The sequence below is a fragment of the Choloepus didactylus genome, chromosome 16, assembly GCF_015220235.1.
Source record: "Choloepus didactylus isolate mChoDid1 chromosome 16, mChoDid1.pri, whole genome shotgun sequence".
In the NCBI taxonomy this organism is placed as follows: domain Eukaryota; kingdom Metazoa; phylum Chordata; class Mammalia; order Pilosa; family Megalonychidae; genus Choloepus; species Choloepus didactylus.
The window spans coordinates 43,185,643-43,209,180 of record NC_051322.1 but is presented as its reverse complement, the minus strand read 5'-3'; the positions used below and the strand labels follow the sequence as shown (position 1 = coordinate 43,209,180).

The 23,538-nt window shown below is 56.6% G+C and overlaps 1 protein-coding gene across 50 annotated transcripts in view; it reads right to left on the bottom strand.

The window, feature by feature from the left end:
- Positions 1–23,538, bottom strand: part of CELF4 (CUGBP Elav-like family member 4) — a 296,970-nt gene that overhangs the window by 28,264 nt on the left and 245,168 nt on the right. The gene's annotated exons all lie outside the window — the stretch shown is intronic.

Sequence of the window (23,538 nt, the reverse complement as noted above, 5' to 3'; positions counted from 1 at the left end):
GCGCACCCTAGTCCGCGGGCGTGTACTCACCCGGGCAGGCCCGCTTTCCCTTCCGCTCTGTAACACGCTAGCATCTTCAGCACCTGCCGCCTTCACCCACCACCCGCAAGTCTCCTCCCCGCAGGGCCTTTGCAGATGCTGCCGCCTCTGCCTGTAGCGCCTCCCGGTTCACAAAGCTGACTCCTTCTCTTCCTCTAGGTCTCAGCTTAAGTATCGCCTCCTCACCAAGGCCCCCCTCCACTGCCCACATCTCAAAGGACAGTTATTTACTGCTCGGCCTGTGCAGTTGGTCTCTGTCTGGCCCGCACCTTTCACATCCGCTCCCTAGGGAAAGGGCCCCGGCCTGTCTGCTGGGAAAGCAGTGCCATCGAAGACTCTCAGTACAGAGTTGTGGAATGAATGAAGAGTGGATGCCATGCCCAGGGCACACCTCCTTTCTGTCTTACCTGGGTGCCCCCTCCTTGGTCTGGACCCTCCTATTCAATCACGGGCCCTTGAGGGGGAGCCTATTCCTGAAGGTTAGGCGCAGTCCCCACAGCGCTGGTGCCATACTCTGTGCTGAGGGCCGAGTGGTTGGTTGAGCCCACTCGGCTGTGTGCTCAGGGTGACAGGGTTCCTGCTGGGCCATGGGTCAGCTTGAAATTTCCTAAATGCCCAAAGATCTCCCATCCCACATGCTCTTATTGCAATGTGACTTCCAACTCCTCCCACTGAGAGATGGGGTCTGTGTTCCCTCTCCTTGAACCTGGGTGGGGCAGAGGTGAGGCCAGGTAACTTCAGAGGCTGAGTCATAAAAGGGATACCGCTTCCAACTCTCATTTTGGTGGATGCTTGCTCTGGGGACACCAGCCACCATGCTTTGAGGAAGCCCAAAGTAGCCCACACAAAGAGATGACTTGGAAGTGACCCCAGCTGACAGCCAGCCAGACATGTGAGTGAACAAGGTGAACAAGTCCTCAGATGACTCAGGCTTCCAGCTGAGACCCAGACATCCTGGAAGAGACAAGCCTTCCAAGCAGTGTCCTGTCTTAATTTTTGACCCACAGAATTCAGGAGCATAAAAAATGGTTGTTTCACATGACTAAGTTTTGAGGTGAACTGTTATGCAGCCATAGCAACTGGAACAGGGTCTCAGTGGTGGCAGCGCTCAGTGGGCACTCCCTAGATGTTTGTTGACTATTAAATGACTGACACACACAGTCACACACAGCCAAGGCTGTAGAAATGCAGACCTCAGAAACTGCACATAGTCATGTGTTGGTTGTTTCCTTGGAACACAAGGACACACAAGGACCCAGATCCCTCTGTTCAGGGTGGTTGGCACCTCTTCCCCCTCTAGAGAGCTGCCCACTCCCACACTGCCAGGAGAGTTTGCTTAGAGCTAACTCTAAGGAGGGTTCCAGGCTGTGCATTCTCTCACAAGCCAACCCAGAGTCCTTCCCTTCAGGAGGCTCTGGACACCAACCTGCAGCACCCGTCGGACCAGACGCACTCAGCACTGGACATGTTCACAATGGTGAAGTGCCCCGGGGTCCTGGCTCCTTCTCTGTCCTGCAGGGTGTCACTGCCTGTCCCTGTCACCAGCTCTGGGTCAGAACACCAGCCTGGCCCTCTGCCATTGGTGGGCTTTGGCCAAAGCTCCGGGCTGCCTTTCTGGCCTGGAGACCCTGCCCCACCACCCGCCCCAGCCTGGGTTGCTCTGTCTGCTTCAGAGCATGTATCACCTCATCCCCAGGGCCTCAGATGTGGCCCTCCTGGCTTACCATCTCCAGGCTCTGGGGCTGGGGAGCAGGGACTGGGAAACCAAGAGGAAGAGACAGAGATGGGTGTGAAGCTGAGGAAGGGACCTTAGGAGATGGAGTTAGGGGCCGAGAGGGAGGGGGAAAAGGGGGAGGAGACAGAGGAAGGGAAATTCAAAACAGAGAGACAAAGAACAGAGAGAAAGGAAGACAGAGAGGACCAGAGAGGACAGAGACAGACGGGGGGGGGGGGGGGGGCCTTATGGTAGGCTCCTGGGCAACATTTTACATGACGTGAAAGGGGGGCTTTGAAAGCCAGTGGTGGAGTGTCTGGACCTCTTTGTTCCAGGCCCAGCCCAGTGCTTCACTCCCTGTCAGCAAGGCTCCCTTTGGAAGCAAGTTTCCAAATAAATGGGATTTCCAGAAAGACAAAGGACTGAAAACCTGCCCCGTTTATCCTTGGCCCTCCTGCTTAAAAAATTCCATTTCCTCTGTTGGAAAGAAAAAGGCAGGAAAGAGAAGGCCCACTACTCTGCCCGTGCCTGATTTAAATGCGGGGGCTGCAGCTACGCGCCTTCTCCTTTGCTGACGTCTGAATGTATTCCTTTATTATCATTATGACAGCTTCCTGATTGCATTAAAATTCATCCACATGTGCCTTTCTATCCAGCCACTTCTTCCTTTTTTTTTTTGCTAATTCCTTCTCCCCCTCCCCTGAAGTCTTTCTTTACTGCAGTTCTCAGTTCTAGGCCTGAGCCCCACCTTCTTGGGACCTTTCTAAACATGTAGCTCCCTTTCGTCCCATCTTGATTTACCCAGAAACCTACAACTAGCCTTAACTTTCTGGAAGCTTGTACGAAACCAAAGAAATCTGGCTCTAGACTCACTTCCTCCAGGAAGTATCCTTGGATTGACCCCACCCAAATCAAATATTTGTTTTTTCCAGGATTGTCAAATGTGTTCAGTTTGCATTCTTCACTTCCAGTTGGATTTTTACTGGGTTAGTGATTCTTTCAGACCCTGGGCTGGGAGAGTGAGCCTCCTCCTGCAGGCCCACTAACTCAGTCCCCAGCTCCCCCACCTCCCAGCTGTATCCCTGCTCCCCACCTCAGTTTTTAGGTCTTTAACGTGAGGCCCTCCTCGGGTGGTGGCCAGGATTCCAGGAGATGCTGCAGGGACACTGCCTGGCGAGCAGTACTAATATTGGCAATGTCATCATTACTTGGGTTTCTCCTGCCAGGAGGAAGAGGAAATGGAGTGCCACTCCCCTAGCTTGAGGGGAGAGGTCACAGAGGGGGAGAGGTCAAAGGGTCTACATCTTGGGGTGGGTGCACTTCAAGTAACAGGTTAGACTGGACTCTGAAGCTGTGGCTGACAAGCTGGGATGGACATCCTCACTCTGTCCCCCCACAACCCCTGCCCTCTGCCCTCTGGCTCTTTCATGTGTCACATGACCAATGGGACCATTTGGTTGGTTTCTTGTATCTGATGACAACCTAGCAGGAGTCTCAGAGAATGACTACGCTTCCTGGCCATTCTTCCTCCCCCTACATGGACCCCTAACTCCAGGTATAGGCTGAACAGCCCTTGACCATGGCCCACCGAGCCAGGGATCCCTGGGTGATGGTGAGGCTACGGTGGGCTCAGTCTCCCTTGTTGAGACCTTGCCCGTGAGCCCTTTGCCTTCTACAGTCAGAGGGGGGCACTGCTGCTCCCCTGAAGAGAAGTTCAGATAGGTGCTGCTGGGACTGGGCCACGTGGGCCACCCCAACAGAGGACCCTGAAGGGAAGGTCGCTGAGACCCCAGAGGTGGGGGCCCAGAGGTGTGGCGAGCCCCTGGAGACTGGCATCTGCAGCCCAGTCTGCTCCCCTCAACAGATTCCACTCAGGGCAGGGGACTACCTTATGCTCACCTTTTGACTCCCAGAGTCAAGCCCAGTGCCTGGCCCAGGAAAGCATTTGTTGTCAGGCAGCACAGGCTCTGCCAGACACCTGCTGGGTGACAACACACAAGAACCATCAACCTCCCTGGCTCTCAGGGCTTCACACGGGCTCTTCCTGGTCAAGGGGCGGAGCAAGGGAAGCGTGCTCAAGTCGTCATTCAGCTGCTCTTAGCACCTTCTCTGTGCCAGATGCTGTTCCAGCACTGCTCTAACAGCAGTAAACAAGACGGGTGAATCTGCTCCCTGGAGCTGGAGATGAAGAGACAGGCTGTCCCCAATAAACAAATCCCCAAATAAGACAAAATTCAGTAGGGCTATCACATGGTGGCCCCAGAACTGGTGTGCCCTCCCCAGGTGACCAAGGCCACAGAGGGACAGAGTTGGACTCTCTAGCAGGGCTGGATGAAAGAGGTGGGTTCTAGTCCCAGCTCTGCTCTCTGTGCCTGAATGTCCCACCAGCACTGGGGAGGGGACATAGTCTATACCCTCCTCCCAGGAGCTGACAGTGAGAGAAGCTGATAAAAGGGTAGAAGGAAAAAGTATCAAGTTCTGTGGCAGGCGACAGTGTTTAATGCCATTGCAGGAGGGGCTGGGTCAGAGCACCTGTCATCCTTCTTGGGTCTACCTTCTGATCACTCCTCCAGCATTTATTGAGCACTTACTGTGTGCCTGGGACTTGGCTGGACAGAGGGTCTGAGATGAGCCCTGGGGCCCTGTTGGGCTTCCTCTTTCAATGGGTTGGGGTGGCATGCATGGCCTACAGATCCCTGGAGACTCCAAAGTCCTCGGGTCCTTAGGCCCCAGAGCCTCTGCCATGATGTTCCTGGCTAGAGAGGACAGACAGGCCTGGTCTTCACACCAGCAGCTCTGAAATGCAGCTGGAAGGGATCAGTGTGGGGAGTGGGAAGAGACTATACCCTGAAGGCTTCCAGGAGGAGGAGGCTGGAAGTGTGCTGTCCAGGAAGCAGATGCAGAGGGCTCAAGGCCACAACGGGAATTTGAGCAAAGGCTGAGAGGAGGGAGGGACCCCTTTGGCTGCCTTTTCCACCTACCCTCAAGCAGTCCCCGCCTGGCCCTGGGTACAGGCAAAGTTTGATTTTGCTTTTCTTGCTGCCGCTGCCTGCACCCCATACCCCCAGCACACACCTTCCATTCCTCTGGCTTCAGCAATCTGTTTTATTTTCCCAGAATTCCAATCTAACCTTGAGCTTTGCCTGCCCAACCTACAGAAAGCATGGTGTGGCCTCTCCCAGGAAGCCACCGGCTCTTGTGAAAGGTGTTGCCCACTAGCAGCCGGAACCAGAGCCTCATGCTTCCTTGGATCCCTCCTCTGAGGGACATAAAGACCCCCGAGCTTATTCACTCGGGGCAACGGGGCAGACTGGGCTCAGGCTGGAGGGAGAGCCTAGAAAGCAGAGAAGCAGTGCACCCAGGACAGGCCCCTAGGGGGGATCTTTCGGGGCTGTGCCTCAGGGACCCCATCTAACTGTGCTGGGAGAGTGGGCTCCTGAGGGATGGGGCTGTTGGGGTGCAGCAGCACCCATTGGCTTACCAAATACCAGTGCCCTGGCTCTAATGCTCAAATTCCAGTTTAATTTTCAAATTTGATTTGCTTATTACCATCGGCATTAAACTATATTTCCTGCTTAAAGATGGAAGGCTGCTGGGGAACTGTGGATTTGTGTTCAGATGGTTAATGCCTTTTATGGTGGCAATAGACTTTTACTGTTCTCTCTCCCCCAGCTGCTAAGGGAGGGTTTGAGAAGGGGGCAGCTGGGGAGAAGCCTGGGGCCAGGGACTCGGGTGGGAAATGAATGGCTTTGAGGTCTTTGGCTGGCGGGCGAGCAGAGGGGCTGCTGGGAGACTTGGGGGCCTTGCTGGGTGGGGAGTGCAGGGCCAGGCTAGCGGGGGACACTTTCGACAGGGACCCTGAAGGCTCAAGGGCAGCTTTGGGGAATGGGGAGAAAATGCCAGACATTCACAGTGATAGACCCAGGGCTCCCCTCCTGCTCCAGAACCTTTGGTCCTTAGGTGGGCAGAGCCCAGAGACCTGGGAGCCCCACACCCTGCCCCTCATCTGCCCACTCTGGAGAGGGGCCAGACAGCCAGGCACAGCTGGAGGCCCTGGGGACTGTCCCATGCAGGGCCCTTGAGGGTCTCTTAGGCTGTTGGTCACTGTGGGGCCAGGGAACTCCCCAGGGCACCTCCTGGATCCCAGGACCCTCTGCCTTCCCTGATCTCAGTGCTCAAGAGTCCACAGGCAGTGAATCTGAGGGTGGAGGAACTGTTCCTGCTCCCTAACTTTGCATGCCGATAAGTGGGGGACCTTCAGGGGGAAGGAGCTGGGGGTGCATATCCGACTAGCAAGAGGGGGCTGGGGACATCCTCCAGATAGTACCTGAGGCTGTTTGTCAAATCTTGGTTCTACCACTCACTGAATCTGCGACCTTGGGCAACTCACATACCTTCTCTGGGCCTCAGTTTCCTCATCTATAAAAGGGGGGCAATAATTGCACCCACCTCATGGGGCTGCTGTGAGGATTAAATGAGTTAAGGCATGTGTGGGTTTTAGCACAGGGCCTGGCTCAGAGTAAATGCCAGTTTTTAGGATGGTTATAACCATTTTTATGGATGTGAGCTGGTGTGAGGAAGTCGCTGCCCCCCAGGGGTGTGGAGAGGACCCCCGGGAATGTGGAATTGAACAAAGCCATGCCAGCTGGGCCAGCCTGAGAAAGCATGTCTCCTTTCACACCTCCCTGATGAAGGCAGGTGTTTCAGGGACCACAAGATGCTCCCCAGACTCCTCCATGAGGCCTTCCTGGATTGAGCCAGAACAGGAGCCTCCACCCCCCCACCCCGCCAACCCCCCACCACCACCAAGCTACGCTGAACACCCCTATGTGCCACTTCCACTAATTCTCCCAGTCCAGACCAGTCAAGCACTGTCCTAAGGGATAAGTAGGGCTCAAACAGAATTGTCTGACTCTCAAGTGGTATAATCTTCGAGGTTGTCTGACTACCTGCACCCCCAAATCCAGAGGCCTCCTCTGCCTCCCCTTTGCATGCTCTGCTAGAATCTCCTCACTCCTCCAGGGGGCAATGGGCAGTCTCAGACCTGCCTTGCAAGTGGGGGGGTGCTGGGCAGGGCTGGGGTCTGCCCACAGTCTGGGTTGAGTGAGGACCAGTTCCCAGCATCGCCGTCCACACCAGCCTGAAGGGAGTGGGTTTGGATTCCTTTGCAGCCACCTCTCAGCTGCACGACTGCGCTGGCCACCCTCCCGAGAGCTAGTCCCTTCGCCTTGGACATGGGGTCACGGGCTAGGCTTCTGGAGGGTTCTCAGAGTGGAGCCATCCAGCAGAGGGACCACTGTCCCTCACCCCCTCACTGAGTCAGAACTGGGGAGACCCAGCTTGGCCAGAGCTGCCTTCCCAAGGATGAAAGCTTTCCTGCCTGGGAAGAAGGCTGAAAGAGACATCAAGCCAGACCAAAGGTGGCTGGGGTTGGGGTGGGGGTGTGGGGGCCATGATGGGACCCTGCTCTACCGTGGATGCAATTGAGGATGTCAGTGGCTCTGCCCCCAGGGAGGCAGCACTGCCCTCCAGACTTGATCTGCCTGGTGCTGTTCAATGTTGGGGGTAGGAGGAGGCAGGAGGACCCATTCAAGGCCCTCGCTTGCATCCTTCACCGGCTCCACCTTCCAAACAAATGCTCAGAATCAGGCCACCCTCCTCCTTTCCCCTGACTGTCCCCCGGGTTTCACCTTGGCCCCCGTGTTCTGCTCTCTGCACAGCTGCCAAAGGGCTCCGTTAAAATCCACATCAGATCCTGTCTCTCCCCTGTTCAAACCCTGCAGTGGCTCCCATCTTGCTCCTAGAGCAAGTCAAGCCTTCTAGTGACCTCTGAGAGGCTACACAGGTTCCTCACACCCCATTCGTCTCTCTGCTCCAGAGCGTGGCCTCTGGACAGGTGCAGCAGCAACCCCTGCAGCACTGCCCCAGGACGTTGGCACTTGCTGTCCTCCCCTGGGCCGCTTGCCCCAGCTTCTGCAGGGCCCACGCCCTCACCTCTCACAAGCCTAGCACCCAATGCCACCCTCTCAGTGGGGCTTCCTGACCATGCTAATTAGAACCGCAACCCTTGCACTCCCTGCCCCTTCCTTATAGTTTTTCCATAATACCTGTCACCTTATTTTACACAGCTATTTCTGCATTCTCTGCCTCCCTCCATAGAGGCAGGGAAGTGTGTCTGCTTCACTCAGTGCTAAATGCCCAGTGCCTGAAAGTACCTGGCACGTCGTTGATGCTTAGTAAGTGTTTGTGACATGAATAAAACAATTTGCTTGCTCAATGAGTGTTGGGGGTGCAGCCACTATGGGCCTGGCACAGAGGTGGGTGCTGGGACGAGACTTCTACCCCCAGAAATCCTCGGAAAATAGAAAATGAGTGTCCCCAGAGATAAGCGGGCACCAGCCACAGTGGGGTGACAAGCTCTGGGTATGGATGGGGGGTGGAGAGGGGCCTAGGAGGCTTGAGCTGGGCCTCAATGGGCTCGTGGGCAGGGTGTGCGAGATGGGCAAGGCAGAAGGCAGGCCGCGCAGGTCAGGGGGTGGTGAGGGCATGTGGGAGGATGGGGCAGTAGTGGGTTCACGTGCACATGTAAGCACACACATGCACACACCCCTTCCTCCGTCCTCCCTTCCTCCAATCCTCAACCCACCATGATCCAAACACCTCCTGCAAGGCCCAGCTCCTGCATCCTCACCTCTGACCCCTGGAAGCCTGGCCTGGGACTCACCCTGGGCCTGTCTCCTTGCCTGTGCCACCCTCTCTGCCCACCATGTCCGCCCTTGACTGGCCTAGGTCCCTACCTCACAGCTCCTGTGGGTTCTTCTCGGGTCCACCTGGACTTCTGGCCCACCCAGCCTCAGTCACAAGGGACTGTGCATGGCAAGAGCCAGCGAGACCTGGCTCTCCCGTCACAGAGACTCTGCCGTGCTCCCTGAGCCAGCCCTGCTGAGACTCCAACACCGCCCCCTCCCCAGGGCACTGTGGTGCCCCTGCCAAGGCTGTGACTCAGACTCACCTCCAGGAGGTGGTCAGAATAGTAACAGCGACAAAAATCGTGGTGGTTCTCATGCATGGGCCAGCTGCTTTGATCCAGGCTACTGTGAGATAAGCACGTCACAGGCATGGTGGGGTCTCACGGTTCCCGCTGGGTGGAGGGAGAAGCTGAGGCACAAAGTAGCTAAGTAGCTCTCCCGGGATCACACACCCAGCACTGGTGAAGCCAGGACTCTCACCTACCCAGGTGATGTGAGTCGAGCTGAGCAATCAGGTCACTCTTCCTTCCTGGAAGGACAGATTGCTCTGGGCTCCCCTTCTTCTCTCTCTGTCCCTTCACATCTGCACAGACAACGGGCAAAATGCCTAAAAGCCACACAGCTTTGCAAGGACCAGGGTCCCGGGTCAGGCCCGGAGGGGTGATTGGGTGGGGCTCAGCTCCAAGAGCGAAGCCCCTGTCAGTTCCTGCTGCCCCGGGTGCCCCCTGCTCTGCCTCGCAGCCCCTCACAGGCTTGCCCACCCCCCTGCCCAAAGCCCAGCTGTCCTGAGGTGTCCTGAGGGCCCGAGGAGGTGAGGCTCTTTCCTGGCGAGCCCGCAGGCTTCCCCTGTCTGGGATCTAGGCTGAAAGGGTCATCTCTCCTCTCCACTCAGGAACTCCTACCTGCCAGCACAGTCACCTCTTCAGTCTCTTCCCCCGACCCCAAAAGCCTTTCCTGGTCAGGGCAAAGGTATGACTTCTAAGATGGGGGTCCTCCATGACCACGGTGAGGAGAGGGGTGCTCACCGTATTTCGGGGAGACAAATGCACATTCAAGGACTTCGCCTCACTGGAGGGGCACGGACGGCTCCTCCACCCTGAGGGGTGAGGTCAGGCATGGGGACCCTAAGTTGGCCAGAAGCTGGCCCAGGTGAGGGGGTTCAGTCCAGGTGAGGGGTCTCAGGCCATACCGACTGCCCCCTTTGCTGCCTCCTCCAGCTCTCCAGCCCCTCACTCCGGGGGGTCTGCATCAAGACTTGCAGCGGGAGCCCAGGAGCCTCCGTGGCCCTGCGTTGAAGTCACCCCTCGCTGGGGCGGCTGCGCGCAGCCCTCTCTCCAGGTAACTGATTGTGCACTTGATGGGCCACGTTATCCTCACCAGGCGCGCGGCGCGTGGCAGGCGGCCCCGGAGCTCTGCAGGGACTCCTCGGCCGCCAAGCCCTGTTGTCTAATGAGGTTTCCACTGGCGTCTGGCACGCTCTCCAGCATTTCACCCACTCCAGGATAATTTACAGCATAATGGGGCCTTTTTTCCTTTATATCAAGCAGGAGCATAAATTATGGCCAGTTTGTCCTCAGCTCTCAAGAAGACGGACAAAGCAGGGCTTCATGGCAGTGAGGGAGGACGTTTGTGCAGGGTTCTGGGAGGGGCTGTGTAGTCCACAGGTGAGCAGGGGCAAGAGGAGGACGGCCAGGAAGGCAGGAAAAAGCCACTCATCAATGGGCACAGAATCTACGTAAGGAGGCCACTTCCAGCCGTTCATGGGCTGGGTAGCTGAGTGGTAAACACCTGCCATGACGAGGCTACAGGACAGTAAGTTCCTCAAGGGTAAACCCTGCCTGTGGATGACCGTGGCCACAGGCCAGCCTCTAACACCCACCATGGCCATTCTCCCAGCTGTGGCCCAACATCCTACCACCTCACTGGAGCGTATGGGTGACCATGGGTGCCCCCAGCCCCAGGCTGCCACCAGAGACATGATGTAAAGTGCAATGCCCAAGGACTTGGGCAAACCGCTTGTCCTTCTGCCCCCCGGTCAGTCTTCATATTGAGGGTGGGGCTCTGCAGGAGAGGCGGCACTCCAAGCTGTCAATAGCCAATTGCCTGTCTCCCTTGGAACTGTAAGGGTCTCAGAGCCCACGTTACTTGCCTAATATAGGAGGAGTCAGACTTCAGCCCAGCAGGATGAGCCTGCAGACTGTGGCTACCCAGGCCATCCCTCCCCTCCAGGCACTGTGACAAGGACCTCTGGAGACCCTGCATGGAAGTGGGGTCATAGGGTACCCCTGGCCCAGCTTCCTCCAACACACGCCAATGTGGGGGGTTCATGCTTCCCAAGCACCCGGCAGAGTCCCATTGGCCTCACAAGTCTGCCTGGCCCACCACCGAGGGGGGAGCTCTCCTCGGGGGCCTCCCTGGATCTGTTCAGAGCCCAGGCTGTGCCCCTAGAGCACCCAAGGCTGCTCCCCGCTTGCTCAGGACAACCCAGTGGAGATGGGTGGCAGGGGCCTTGGTGGGTCTCAGCTCTAGCTGCGGATGGGAAAGCCCCTGGGGGCTTTCAAAAATGCAAAGGTGCAAGTAAAGCCCTAGCCCCTGAGATACGGGTTGGATCCATTGGTCTGGAATGTGGTTTTGGTTCTGGTTTTTTGAAAGCTACCCAGGTGACACCAACATGCAGCCAAGGCTGGGAAGGGCCACGATGGGTCTTCCCGGCTGCTCCTGGCCATCTGTCCTCGGCCACATCTCTGCCCTCCTCTAGCCTGCAGGGCTGCAGCCCCTCAGAATGCAGGAGGCTGGGAGGCACCAAGAGCCCCCACCTTCCCTGCCCCAACACCAAGCCTGGGCACCCTCTCCTGACACTCACCAGAGTCATCCTGCAGTGATGTTTGTCCTGAATGGGGGAGGTAGGGAGAGGGGGTGGCAGGGAATTATCGGTCAGCACAGGCTTAGCCCTCTAAGAGCTTTGTGAGGCCCCTCCTCCTCCTCCTCCTCCTCTTCCTCCTCCTCCTCGTTTCCCTCTGTGCCCCTCCCCCCACCCATCCAGCAGGTGCACCTTACTTCCAGAGGGGAGGCCTCTGCTCCTCTCTCATCAGCCCTCCATTCCCTCCCTGTCCCATCTTGCTCCAGCCCCCTTAGCCCACCTGGAGTCACTGCTCCCCCCACCCCTCTGCCTTGAACCCACCCCCTTACGTGCATGCACTATTCCCTCCTGACTGATGATGGACTGCAGACAGACATGGAGATGGATGGATGGAAGACATGATTAATAGATGCTAGGTACCCAGATTAAATGTGGGATGATAGATAGATACAAGGATAAGGGAAAAATGATTGCAACCAGAAGGGAGATTTATGATAAGTGGTACATAAATAGCGAGAGGTGAAAGTGGAGGGACAGTTGGCCCAGGCAGTTCTGAGGATTTCAGATAGTGGGACCTAAAGGCAAAAGGCCAGGAAACCAGCCATGGCCAGCCACGCAGGTCCAGCACATGCATTCAGAAGAACAAGAAACTTTGCCCAAGACCCCTCTTGAACTGACTTGTTCAACCTCACGTTTTCTGATGGGCTTGTGGTTAATGTAGTTGCAGCTGGGCTGGTTTTCTATGGACACCTGAAACTTCTCTCTGATGTTTCCCTGAGCCTACAGGTAGGCCAGGTGGTCCCCCAACCCCCACTGGACCTAAGGAGCACTTCCCACCCAGAACACAGCCTCCTCCAAGGCCACGGCCACTGGCTGCAGACACGGCTCCTGGAGGGGGCAGGTCAGCCTGGCCTCTGCAGTGCAATGGCAGGTGCCAGCCCAGATGACACAGGCAGAGGCTCAGCCACCACTCCCTTGGGCAGAGACTGTGCCCTCAGAGAGGACGTGATAGCTGGCTCGTCCTGAGCACGCCTTGGCACACTTTAACTTCACAGCATGGGCACCATTATTGTCCCATTTTACGGATGAGGATATCGAGGCACAGAGAGGTTTGGCAACATGCTGGAGGTCATAGAGTGAATGGACAGGGAAGCCAGGATTTCAGCACGGGTGGTCTGCTTCCCGAGCTCTCCTCCACCATGGGGGCACCCCCTGCCCTGTGACCAGACCCACAGACATGAGCTCAGGCGAGGACATGGCTCTGGCACTGAAGCAGGCTGCGCAATTTGCAAGACATTATTTCTAATAACTAATGAGACTGGGAGGGGAGCGTCAGCTTCCTTGAGGGAACAAACTGTTTTGAAGGGTGGCAGCATACTAACTGCTGGTGTGTGGCTAGCATTGCTAAGGACAGGGAAGTCTGCTCCAAGCCTTCAGATAGGCAGTATTTGCCTTCCACAGAGTTTGGTTTACAGCCAGGGAATCTGCTGTGTCTCAGAAACCTGCACACCAGCTCTGGGTCCGCCCCACTTGGTCAGTTAGGCAGTCAATCAACAAACTATGTGCCAGGTACTGTGTTGGGAGATATAAAACACAGACCTGATCCTGAAGGAAAAGTGCTTGCAAATCATAGCCTGGGCACCATGGGCCTAAATATCCCAGCTGTGGAAGGGGAGAGCAGGAAGAAGGCTCCTGAGTGTGAGCAGGACGGGGCCTCAGAGGGACAGCACTGTGGAGCGTGAAGAGGTGCCAGGGGCAGCATCATCATGGTCAAGTGCCTGGAAACGCTGCAGCCCAGGGCCTCAGCCAGCCTGCCTCACCCCCATCTCAGGAAAGGGCTAGGCGGGAGGACTGAGGACAGGGCAGGGGGCCCAGGCCGGCCTCAGAGCAGGGAATGCACGGGGCTGCTGCAAGGGGCTGGAGAATTGTGTCTTGCAAAACAAGACACGCCCCTGCCCCCAACAGGTCTGAGGGGCTGTCCAAGGGGGTGGCTGCAGCAATGAGCACTGTGGAGCGGGGTGGCTGGGAGTGAAGGAGGAGGGCACAGCGCACCCCAGCAGCCCCGGGCAGTCCCCCATAGTTGGCCGCAGCAGGCTCTTTTACAGGGGTGTGCCTGCCGCCCTTTCTGATCTCCTGGCAGTCGGCTCTGTGCCAGCTGGGCACTTCCACACATTCTGTCCACTTCTCATGACCATGCTCCTACAGTGTGGTTACGTCCCATTTTACAGATGAGTCTCCGCGTCTGGGAGAAGGGCTGTGATGGTGCTGAGCTGGGGAGGCCAAAGAGGGTGGGCTGGGCCGGAGGGGAGGGCACCCCGGGGGCCAGGCGTGGGTGGGCAGCCTTGGCAAGCAGCTCAGGGGACAGGAGGAAGTGGAGGAGGAGAGGATGAGCATGCTCAGTCTGAACCTCTCCTCCTCCCGTGTCCCCCACCCAGCACCCAGCAGCTGATGGCCCAGCACATGGTGCCCTGCACCTAAAGCCTTGGCTGCTGACTGCATCTGAAGTACCTCACTCATAGATATATGTGACTATTTTTCAAATGTTCACAGATGCTGCTGTAATTTTAAAAAATACAAATTCATTAAAAAGCACTGCTGAATTCCGGGTTGCTTTTTGTCATCTTGTGCTCTCTCAAACAGTGGAGACTCAAAGTAAAACATCTGGCAAGGGGGGTGCTGATGAATTTTTGATGTTCCAAAGGGCTCCATAACCTTGGGAAGTCTGGAAATGCTGATGAAGGAGGGCCGCACCAGCTCGGGGAGGAGCACATGGCTGCATCCGAGTCCCAGGCCGGGCCCCGCCTCCCCCACAAGACGGCAACGTCGCCCTGCCAGGGGCCCTGGGGAGCCGTGGGGGGCACCCTGACCTGCAGTTAGGAAACACCCCCGCAGCCCTGGAGCCTCCACCCGCTGCATCCCTGGCACGAACCCACCCTCCTCTGGGCCTGACCCTCAAGCAAGTCCTTGACGGGGGCAAGACAGTAGAAATCAGCAGGGTAAGAATGGTTGGTGCCACCGCAGGGATGAGTCCATCACAGTGAGTGAGCACCTCTGGCGACGTCCACACCACAGCCTCCTGTCTCTACACTATTGGGAGGACCCAGGTCTGCCTCCCAAGCACTCAGCAAGCACGGGGGAGCAGTGGTGCCCCACACTGAGGAGAGGGGAAGGCAGCCTGGGCCCACAGACACACCTCTTCCCCCCCACACCCTGATGGGATCAGGATCTACCTTCAACAAAGACCCAGTGGGAGATGGCCTTGGACTGAGAGTCCGGGGGGGTGGGTTTGGGTGTCCTCAGCTCAGTGTGGCTGGACAACAGACAGGCCTGCAGCAATGAGCTGTCCTGAGGACCCGGTGGGTGAGGCCAGGGGTATTTAGGACCCCTTGAAACAATGTGCCACTAACGGAGCACTCACCCCTACTCATCAGCCTGCCCCACCCCACCATGTGGAGGACATCCTCCTGGGTCTCCAGGGTCCAAGGGTGGTCCCTCACCATTTCTACAGTGGCCAACTCTACTTGGCTCCTGGTGATGAGATGTAGCTGTCTTTCTAACCCTCATAAAAACTGCCTAGTCCCTTGTCCCAGTACAGCCAGACCCTCAGCTCCACCAAAACCTCCTCGGTTCTGAAACACTAATGGTGGCTAATGAGCCGAGGAGTTTTTCTTTCCGGGACAGGTGCATTTTAACAAGGCCCTCCAAAACCTTCATTCAAAGGAGTGGAGGTTTGTGAGGATATTTCAGGCACTCTGACAGGCAGGGAAGAAGTGAGGTGGAGAGGTCTAGGGGTGAGGGAGGCCTTCCTGAGACCCTCAAACCACCACGTAAGCGCCCGGCCCTCCTGCCTCGGAGGATAATGCCCTGCTGTCCGGGAGCAACCAGGCACGGCACAAGCCAAGGCTGCAAGCGCCCGGCACATTTCCTGAAATGGAGGAAAGTGGCCATGGTTATTAGCGGTGCCTAATGATATTTGCATAGATTAACAGACTTTAATGCAATCACGAAGGCCGCAATCCCCAGAAAATAATGAAGAAATCCATTACAAAGTCATAAAGTAACTAAGTCAATACAGTAATAATTTGATCCCATATTAGTAATAATTTCGTCTCCTGCTGCAAGGCAATTTTACAGTGCACACCGTTTCTGGACAGTTTTATAAATTTCACCTTTGTTTGAGATAATTAATTAACAAAATAAAAAAATATACTGCTGGTATTTTATACAATAAATTAGTCATTTGTCTAAATTGGCAGGCTGTAATAAAACTTATTAAGATGGATGTGCTGGGATTTCTAACTTCTCTTCAAGTAGCCTGTAACCTTCGCACTGGCAAAACTCAGGGGCTGCCTGGAGACAGTGGCTGGGTGGACGGTCAGGACCAGCAGGCCCCCCGACATGTGGTTGGGGTGGGGCAGGACCAGGGGGCCGGGCAGCAGCCCAGTGGGCTCACGGGAGCTCTGCGATGTCCTGGGGCCCAGCTCCCTTCTCTCACCATCTCCTTCAAGAACCAAGGGCATGGGTGCCCCCTGCCCCTGCTCCCCCAGGGAGGAGGGCATCGGCTGAGTCACACTGAGGGGCCTCTGGCTGCCAGGGGTTCCCAAGGCTCTGAAGACCTGCAAATGGGCTGCCAGGTAGGGGCTGGCTCTGGGATGTACGTGTATGGCAGGAGGCTGTCCGATGGGCTAGAGGGGGAACTGTGAACCCCACTAATATATATCTGTGGATATTTCTCCTAGAGAAAGAGTTCCTGGATTCTCAAAGGGGCTGGGAATTCCAAAGGATTCTTGTCTCTTCACCATGAAAAACAAGTGGGATTTGGGGAAGGAGGAAAGGCTCGTAGAAACAAACCAAATGACCAAACAAACATACAGCCATCCAACCACCCATCCCATCAAATAACCAAATAAATAACTAACCAAACAACCCAAACAACCAACCAAACAAATAACCAAACAACCAACCAGTTGACAAAGGACTCCCAAATACACAATTCCACTATATTTCCAGAAATCTTCCAATACCCTCCACACCGACAGGGGTGCAGTCTGTGGGGCTTCAGAGGAAAGCTATTGGAATCTCTGCCCCACTGCTGTGGTGGGGGTGGGGTGGGGGTCCGGCACAGGGGCTCACAGGGTTCTGTCCCTAAAATAAAAACTTCACTGAGGAAAAGGTTTTAGATTCTGAATGAATTCTCCAGCATGTTGTTCTCCAGACCAGCTGTGGGTCATCAGCAAATCTGAAAAACAGCTTCCATGATGTTGATAACATGCAAGAGGAGAATACCGAAGACCAAGGCCACAGATGTCACCAGGGGCCTCTCTCCAGGCCCACTATCTCTGAGTTACCCTGGGCAACTTCTCCATCTGCTCCGTTAGTGACGTGATGCCAGGCTAGACCTTGCCCCACTAGGTGTGCACGGAGTACCCACTCATCACCACAGGCCACCAGCTCCCTTGGCACAGCTTTCTCTGGATAAACCCAGAGTGGTTCCTAAGTCACCATCGCTTTGTCCCATGTGTTCTCAAGCCACCAGTTGGACAAATTTATTTTAGAACTTTGCCAAAGATCATTTTCAAGATTACCTGGCTGCCAGTATTTGGACTCCAGCCTCTTTACCATTTAAAAATTGGGGACACCATTTGTCCATTTCCAGGCTCCATGATGCCTCAAAGATGACCTCCAGCAGCTCCGAGAGCCCATCTTGCTGCTACATATTTCCTCCTAGCATCACGGCTCACTATGTTCTCTGATCTGAAGATATAAACTAATTTATGGGGCTAGCTTTGGTCTCCTTGCTTTGTTGGGACGCTAATTCTCTTTTTCCCACATCTCTCTCCATTCCCCATCCTGAAGACCTGTCTCTTTTCTGGAGAAGAAGGCAGAAATGTAGAAGATAAACTTCCATGTTTCCTCTTAGGCATCAGTTTACAGTTTGCTTTCTGAGCAGATGTAGGTGGCAAGACCCAAGCAAGAAGTTACCCAGTGCAGGCCTGAAAGGCCATGGCCCGCCCTGTGGGCCACGTGGATGGACAGCCGTGCTCTTCCTGTCTCTCAGGGCCCTGATTTGGAAGCAGGGAGGCAGCATCTCCCTGTTTTGTATCCCACCTTCCTCCAGAGCAGGTTCCAGGAGAGCATCCGTCCCTGGAGTCTCCCATGGCCGTCGGCTCAGCCCACCCCACACCACTGCACCACAGCCAGCGAATGAGGACGTCCGCAAAGGACTGGCCCTCATCCTGCTGTCTTCCTCAAGGAGAGCGTCCAGTGGTGAGTGGGGCCTAATGCCCGTCCGATGCCTTAGAAGCCCAGACTTGCAACTTTTCAAGAAGGAACTTGAGTAGCTGATAAGCTGAAAGGACTGTGCTTTGAAGGTAAAGGGGTTTCCTTTTGAAACTAGATCAATTGCTCCCTGAATTCAATGCCAGTGGACCCATGGAGAGGTTCGATGAAGTTAAACCTATTGGTGTGGGTCAGTGACCCCTCCGTGCAGAGAGGAGAGGGCACAGAGCAGGCTAGGGGCGAGGAGGCTGTTCTGGGCGCCCGGGAAAGGACTCCTTCTACTATTGGAGCTCCTCCAAGGCACCGTCATCAGAAACGGTATCACTGTTACTTTTATTTTACAGATGAGGAAACCTAGGCACACAGAGAGGTTAAGAAGCTCACCCAAGGCACATGGCTAATAAGGGGTGGGGTAGGATTTGAACCCACACCGCCCTCGAAAATCCTGGGATGGGCCTGGGGAGTCCTCAACACACAGCCTCAGAAATGGGACCCCCGGATGTCATGCTTTTCCTGGGGCTGATCCCTGGCACCGTCAGGGTGTGGGAGAGGCACCTGGGCCGGGGGTCAGGGCTTGGGCCCTTCCTAGTTTCTCACCAACGAGCCGTGTGAACTGTGCCCACTGATGCCACCTCTCTGGGCCTTTGCCTTCTCCTGCTGTGGAGAGTGAGGTTGCCAGGCCGCTCTGCTGTGGGGTGGGCCCCACGAGGAGACTAGGGGCCTCCAGCTGCTCAGGATCACCCCCAGCCCCTGTCTCCTTCCTCTCCCATCGTAGTCGTCTCCCTCCTTCCTTACTGTCCTTGACGCCTGCCCCTGCCCCAGCACACCCCGGGCACACCTGCCTCTCGGCTTTGCCGCTCAGCGCTCTTTTTTTTGTTGTTGTTTTAACCTGTCGAGTGACCACGTAATTCACTGCCCAAACTGGGAGCTTGTTAGATTGGGAAGGAGCACTGCTAATTAGTCCAGGACAACAGTAACTCCAGACGTGCCTGGGCACCTCGGGTCACGTGGCCACCCTGGTTTCTTACAGCGTCCATCCCCTTGCTGAGCCCCTTCCTCCCCCGTCTTGAAGCCTGTGAACCACCCCTCCTGAGAGCCCTCCCTGATTGCTCCAGCCCATCCCAATGCACGGGGCAGGGGACAGCCTCAGTTCTGCCTCAGTTTCCAGTTCTCTCCAGTTAGGCTGGGCGGGGGTGGGGGTGGTCTTGGGGCTGGCACATCCATCTGCAAAGGGCAGACACACCTCCAACCAAGGGCCCCGGCGGACCCTTGGTGGGTGGCCACGCCTCCCCTCCAACCTCCTCCCATGGGCCCTGGCCTCATCCTGGCCGGAGAGGAAACACGCCAGGTTGACTCCGACCTGCAGGAGCTATCCACAGCGAGGGGACATCGGGAAGCAGGGAGACCCACAGGCGCAGCTGGAGAAGCGAGATCAGGACAAAGGCACCTTTCTCTCCTTCTGCCCAAGGCCCCTGCACACCCCCCAACCCCCCCCACACACATGTCTAGCAGGTCTTGGATCCTAACATTAGAGCTTCTCCCTTCGCACAGCACTGCTGTCTTCCAAAATGCAAAATCACTGAGTCAACTTCTAACACTTCAGCTGGATTCATTTATCAGATCTCGGCCCTCTTGCCTGCAGCTGCCTCAGAGCACTTGACAAAGGTGGGGGACCGTTTTCCCCACGGCAGGGGGGAGACTGGGGGGCCCTCCTGGCTCCATCTGGGACACACCATCCTTCTTAAGCCTATTTTTCCTGTGGTCAAACTTACAAACGCTGAAATGTGTAATTCAATGTCTTGACGTTGCCTGGCCTGCAATGGGCTCACAGGATCTGCTGGCCTCAGCCCTGCGAATGGGCCCAGGGTCAGAGGGACCCGCTAGGGTTAAGGCGACAGGTCCAGGCATCTTGAGAGTGTGCATAAGATGTCCCGAGGGTGTGCAAAAGCTCACTCTTCCAAGGAGAAGGACTGTGCAGCTTTTTGCAATATGACAGCCACTACCCTGGTCCAAGCCACACTCATCCTTCCTGTGTCACTGCAGTGACCTCACCCCTCTATAGTCTGTCCCCACACAGCAGCCAGAGAGAGACAGGCCATGCTACTCCTCTGTGGCTCCCAGTGCCACTTGGGAGAGACTCTGGAGGCCTTACTCCAAGGACCTGTGGGAGCTGCCTCCCTCCCACCTCCTATTACTCTCCCCTCACTCAGCCCACTCCAGCCATGGGGACCCCGTACTGATCCTTGGGCACTTCTAATTTGGGTTCTTATTTTCTGTCTGCCCCTCCCCTAACTTGTAATTCCCAGGCAGGCAGGGGTCCCTGGGCACCTGCCACAGGGTCTGGCTGATGTCTGTGGTCACTAACCTTTTGTGGGACAATTGAATAGATGGTGAAAGAGTCTCAAAGGGGTCTGTGACCAAGTAAGCTAAGACCGGAGCAGGTTGCATACTGGGACAGGGTGTGCCAGGCCAGGCAGGGAGGGCTCCCGGGGGACCTCTCCCCACGCCCCCAGGCAGTCACAGAGCCAGGGCAGCATCCAGCCAGGCAGGGAGCCCTGGGCCAGGAGGCCCGCAGGAGAGCACCCTAGCCAAGGCTGACGGGAGGAGGCATGAGTGGGGAGGGGGCGCGAGCCAGCGAGCTGGCCAGGGTTTCCTTAAGGCGAGACTCTGGAATATGTAAACCCACTTGTTTTCTATTGATTTCCATTTGATTCTATTTCTTGATTTCTCTTTTGTCTTCCCACACTCCATTCCTCAAAAGCGATGTGGATGGAGAGAGATGGAAAGGGAATGGCTGGAGCCCCGTCGCCTCCAGGCTGGGGTGCTGGTAGGGACGAGGGGTCCAGGGGCCTGCGTGGGGCCCAGAGCTGGGGCAGAGCGGGAGCCCGGGGCCACCTGGAGCCCTCCCACTCCGTGTCTGCCCTCAAACCCAGGAGGCTGGGGGAGGAGGGGAGGGTGCAAGGATGCAGCTCCAGGGCCAAGAGCCTGGGAGGGAGGGGACAGGCGTGGGATGGGGCGCTGACGATTGGAAGCGCGGGTGGACTTGGCCAGCTCCCGCTGTGTGGCCGCCTCTCCGCTCCCTCGCTGGCTCCCCGCGTGTCACTTAATGTTTGCAGTTAAGTATTTACAGATATGTTCCCATGGCAACCGAGCCTTCAAAGTTACTCTCACAATTCTGTTTTCTCAAATGTGTTTCTCTGGTTGATTGCACAGAGTTTTCTGGAAGCTCGCCAGGCCGGGTGAGTCACATTCCCAGCCCTGTGCTCCAGTGGCCCCCTCCCCCTCCAGATTCCAGGCCTGGGCCTGTGAGACCCCCAGACTCATCTCCCCTTCCTGTGGCCTAGCCTCCCCAGCTTCTGGGGTTTGGGTAGGTTGTCCCAGGACCTGCAGCAACAGGTCCAGGAAACCTCCTCCAGCTTCCCAGACCCTCAGGAAAGACCTGGGCCCAGGGACTCCACCTGGGTCCTCGAGCCTGCTTGAGGGTGGGGCCTGCCCCTTCCCCTCTGACCCTGGCATTTGTAGCCCACGTGGTCGTCGACCTTCCCTGATTGTTGCTGCATTGGATCCCACCTCCCGGCACTGCCTCACAGCACTGCCCTGTGTCCTGAGCTCCCGCCCTGGGCACCGAGATAGAGAGAGGGACAAATGGAGTCCCCACCCAGATGGAGCTCACCTACGAGTTGGAGACACAGATGATGAGTAAGAACAGATCAGGGCAGTGGCATGTGCCATGAAGAAATTCAAGCAAGGTGGCAGAAGGGGCCGCTGGGGGTTGCATTTGGTTGGTGAGTCAGGGCCGGTCTCCGCAGGGGGGCATATAGCAGAGACACGGTATCTGGGGGTGAGGGGCTGGCCCGGGGAACAGCTGGTGCAAAGGTCAGAGCAGGGATGTTCAAGGAGCAGCTGCGAGGCCAGGAGGCTGGGGCAGGCAATGGAGGGAGAGGGTGGTGAAGGGTGAATCATCAAGGATGAGGGGAGGCACAGACCTTGGACGTCTCTCTGAGTGAGAAGGAAGCAGGGGAGAGAAGAGCTCCAATGGGCCCTTGCGTGGAAACTGGAGTGCAGGGGAGATGGGAAGGAGCTGGGGCAGTGGTTGGGGGGCTCAGGGCTGTGGGGCAGAGGGCAGTGGGCCGAGGGGATGTGGGAGATGAGGGCCGGAGAGGAATCCAGAGTGACCCCTGCTCAGTCCTGCCACCCCAGCTAGAAAGAAGCCACTGCAGGGGCCCCAGAGCCCTTTCCCTCAGCCTCCCGTGTGCTCGTGTCCCTGCCAAGTCCGTGCCCCTGTCCACGAGACCCGACGCCCAGGAAAGCCGGGAGGGGGTGGTGTTCACCTCTGCGGCCTCAGCGCCTGCCACAGCATTCCCACAGGGCAAAGGCCATGGCCCAGCACCTCTCCAGAAGTACTGGACACCCCAGGAGTAAAGTTCATGGGGTGAATGGGGAGGCACCTGCCCCAGAGAGCCCTGAGGAACAGTTCTCCCTCCATCTGACTGCACGGGGTCAGGGGGTTGATCCAAATGGTTTCTCCCTGCTCCCCAGACAGGGGACTCCCCTGCTCCCTGCCACCTCCCCTCCATTCCACGATTCCGGGGGCCTGTCTGGGGGAGATGCATGAGCCCCAGCCTGGGCTAGGCCATGAGCCATCGTTCTTTGTCCGACCTGCTAGGAGTGAGAATGCGCTGACTCTGCTAATGGTTCATTGAGCGGCTGTATTTCTATTATAAATGATTTAAGTCACCAGCATTTAATTGACGCTGTAAATACGATGTTTATGACACAGTATGGGGAGTGACACTCTCTCGGGTTTCTGTACATCGTGCAGCGTGCATGCCTCTGGTCTCCGGGAAGGCCTGCCCGCCGCCTGGCCCTTCTCTGCAGCCCTGGTCACCACTGTCTGGGCCCCTTGCCTGCCCTGACCTGGCCTGCAGAGGGGGGCGGCAGGATGCTGGGTGGGAAGGGAGACCTGCCTGGTGCCTCTGCCCAGGGCTGGCTCTGGGGAGGATCACAGGAAGGTTTGTGAGCTGGGACTGCTCTCTGACCCTCAGGGGGTTATGACCTTGTTGGGGAGCAGAAATACACACACACACACACACACACACATACACAAAGAGCTGTGTAGAGGCAGGGAGAGGTCTGGGTTGACACATGCAGGCTGGGAAGGGTTTCTGGAGGAGGGAGGCTTGAGCTGGGCCTTGTGGCTGGGCAGGATCTGGAGAAGGAGAGCTGAGGAGGGGAAGGGGCTGCAAGCCAAGACTTCAGAGTCAGGCACACCAGGGTTCCAATCCTGGTTTTGCCATCTAATTTTTGTGTGACTGTGGGCAAGGAGCTCAGTCTTTCTGAACCTTCAATGCCTCATTTGTAAGATGGGCATGTGATCTTATCAGTACAAGTGATGGGAACTCCATCTATTATGAATACCATACTTCTAATACAGCCATGCCACGAGGTGACTCGCATTACACCTTGTCATGCTGCTATTCCTAAGTGACTCCAGACCCTTCCTATACTCACAACGTAGGGGATGGACAGATGGGGGCGGGGGGCTTAAAGTCACTCAGAGGGAAGAGGAAATAAGGAAACACTCTAGCTTCTCCAGCTGGGGAAAAGAGTCTCACGCTGCTTCAAGCAGTATTCCTTCAGTGTAGGGGCGTGGGCATCATTTGAAGGGGGAGTAGGGGTGGAGAGATCTCATGCAGCCCGTTGCTGGCCTCCCACCCCATGCTGCTCTTTGCTTCACCCTCAGCGCAGCTCCTTCCCGCAGGAGCTTCGCCACTGCTGACCAGCCCCCTCCCACCTGCCCTCTCCCCATCCACTCTCCTCTCACCCTCTTGGGCAGTGGCACAGGTTCCAAGAACCGGACTTGGGTGAAAACCAGCCATGGATACAGTCCATTGCAC